Source organism: Vigna radiata, chromosome 5 (assembly GCF_000741045.1).
Source record: "Vigna radiata var. radiata cultivar VC1973A chromosome 5, Vradiata_ver6, whole genome shotgun sequence".
Classification (NCBI taxonomy): Eukaryota; Viridiplantae; Streptophyta; class Magnoliopsida; order Fabales; family Fabaceae; genus Vigna; species Vigna radiata.
In genome coordinates, this window is record NC_028355.1 from 28587040 (window position 1) to 28590414 (window position 3375).

Sequence of the window (3375 nt, forward strand, 5' to 3'; positions counted from 1 at the left end):
AACCAGATAACTCACCAAGCTAGCAACAGTGCCGCCCTCAACTCTCTTACCCCTGAACAAATGCAAAAACTTCTCAAAATGATAGAGAAGGTTGATGAACCCACCCACAAGGTGAACCAGATGCAAAGAGACAACCCAGGTGATAAGCAAGGTATATCTTCTTGGATTCTTGACACAGGGGCCACAGATCATGTGACCCATAATCTAAGAAACTTTATCACTTTTCATAAAATCAGGCCCATCTCTATTAGACTGCCAAACAATGCTACTGTCACTGCTCAACATGCAGGGTCAGTTCAATTTTCTGAAAATTTTGTTCTCTTTAATGTTTTATATATCCCTGATTTTTGTTTTAATCTCGTCTCTGTTCAAAGTCTCATCAAAGACTTGAACTGTAGTATAATCTTTTCCTCCGAGATTTGTCAGATAAGGGAGAGTTCTACGTGGAAGATGATTGGGTATGCTAATCTCTACAAAGGACTCTATTACCTACAAGGCTGCCCTAGTCCTGACCAGAATTTCATTTTCAATTCTGCTTTTTCTTATGAACACATTGATGTAAATTTGTGGCACCATAGGTTAGGCCATCTTGGACACAAAACTATGCAACAAATGTCTGAATGGTTTCCTTATGTGAAAATTGGGCCTGATATTGTTTGTGAGACTTGCCACTATGCTAAACAACAAAAATTGTCTTTTCCTAAGAGTAAATCTATGACTACTGAATGCTTTGAAATCATTCACTGTGATATATGGGGTCCCCTTTCAACTTGTTCTGTTCACGGTCATAAGTATTTTCTTACTATAGTAGATGACTATAGTAGACATACTTGGATATTTCTAATGAACAATAAAGGTCAAACTAGGAATTTATTGCAGAATTTTATTGTCAAAATTAAAAATCAGTTTGGTAAAATGATTAAGACTATTAGGACTGACAATGGAGTTGAATTTAATTGTGTGAACATGTATGACTTATATGGCATAAATCACCAAAAGAGTTGTGTTGAAACTCCTGAACAAAACTCTGTTGTTGAAAGGAAACATCAACATATTCTCAATGTGACCCGTGGTCTTCTTTTCCAGGCCAATTTGCCAAATGCTTATTGGTCCTACGATGTTAGTCATGCAGTTTACCTAATAAATAGATTACCTTCTCCTGTTACAAACAACAAAACCCCTTATGAATTGATCTATAATGTTCCTCCTACTTACTTAAATCTTAAAGTGTTTGGGTGCCTATGTTTTGCTTCCACACTTGAAAACAACAGGAATAAGCTTGATCCGAGAGCTAGAAAAGGAATCTTTCTCGGTTACAAGGCTGGTGTCAAAGGCTACATTGTTCTTGATATCAATACTAAAGAGTTTTTCATTAGCAGGAATGTTGTCTTCTATGAAGACGTTTTCCCTTATAAAAACAGGCATGACAGTAGAGCGTTGGTTGACAGAGAAGCTGACAGGGCCACTTCTCTCGATAATGTCCTAAGGTATCATGATTTTGTCGACTATGAGGACCATGTTGAGGCGGATATCAATGAAAGGGAAGTACAACGTGCTGATAATGACTCTGCTGACTATGAAAATCGTGATGAGACGAATACCAACAAAAGAGAAATACAGCAGCTTGTCAATGACAACAACAACAGTGACAACACTATAAATGATGAAGAAAATCATGGCTCCAAGAGACCCAACAGAATTAGAAGGACCCCAAGATATTTAGACGATAATGTGCATCAGGTTAATCAATCCTTGTCTATAAGAAATGATTCTAAAAACCCTTATCCCATCTCTGATTTCTTTTCTTATGATTCTTTATCAGAGAAGCACTTGAAGTATACTATGGCTGTCACTGCAAACAATGAACCTCAATCTTACAATGAGGCCAAATGCTCAAGAGAGTGGACAGAGGCTATGCAGAAAGAGATCAGGGCCTTACAAGACAACAATACTTGGTACTTAACACAACTACCTCAAGGAAAGAAACCCATTGGTTGTAGATGGGTATATAAAATCAAATACAAAGTTGATGGTAGTATAGAGAGATATAAAGCTCGCTTGGTTGCAAAAGGATACACTCAACAAGAAGGGATAGATTATTTGGACACTTTTTCACCTGTTGCTAAACTCACTACTGTTAGGTTACTAATAGCTCTTGCAGCCTCTAATAATTGGTTCCTACATTAGCTGGATGTGGACAACGCTTTTCTGCATGGAGACCTAAATGAAGAGGTCTATATGGAACCACCACTTGGTCTAAATGTTTGTCAAGAGGGTCAGGTTTGCAGGCTTACTAAATCCCTGTATGGTCTAAAACAGGCCAACAGGCAATGGTTTGAGAAATTGTCATCCTTTCTTATTTCTGTTGGCTATGTTCAATCAAAATCTGACCATTCTCTCTTTATAAAAAGAACTTTTGCAGATTTTACTGCCTTACTTATCTATGTTGATGACATTATACTTGTTGGAAATTCTATGACTGAGATCGATCACATAAAAGCTCTATTGGACAATAAATTCCACATAAAGAACCTGGGAGAACTCAAATACTTCCTAGGATTGGAGGTGGCCAGATCTAAAAAGGGGATTCATTTATGCCAGAGAAAATATGCGCTAGACATTCTTAGAGAAACTGGAATGTTGGGGTGCAAACCATGCTCTACCCCCTTCTTAAGTGACACGAGCTCACTGTATAGGGAAGACAGTTACTTAGATGACCCTGGATCCTATCGGAGATTAATAGGAAAGTTGCTCTATCTCACTAATACCATACCAAATTTATGCTTTTCTATTAATCTTTTGAGCCAGTTTATGAAATCACCCACTAATTATCACTTGCGGGCTGTGCAACATGTTCTTAGGTACTTGAAGTCTAAGCCTTCGGAAGGATTATTTTTTGGAGCTGACTCTCCCATTCACCTAAAGGCGTTTAGTGACTCTGATTGGGCAACATGCCCAAATACTAGGAGGTCCACTACAGGGTTTTGCGTTTTCCTTGGATCATCCCTCATTTCCTGGAAATCCAAAAAGCAAAGCACCGTTTCAAGATCTTCCACTGAAGCTGAGTACCGTGCCCTTGCAGCCACTGTATGTGAGATACAGTGGCTTCACTATCTCCTACAAGATTTGTGTGTTCAAGAAGCAGGAACTCCTGTTCTGTATTGCGATAACTAGTCGGCGAGACACATATCTCACAATCAGAGCTCTCATGAGAGAACCAAGCACATAGAGCTTGATTGTCATGTCGTCCGTGAAAAGATACAGGCCAATCTCCTACGGCTTTTCCCGGTCCGATCTGACGAGCAACCTGCTGACGTTTTCACAAAATTTCCTTACCGTGTTCGGTTTAAGTTTATAGTTTCCAAGCTTGGAATG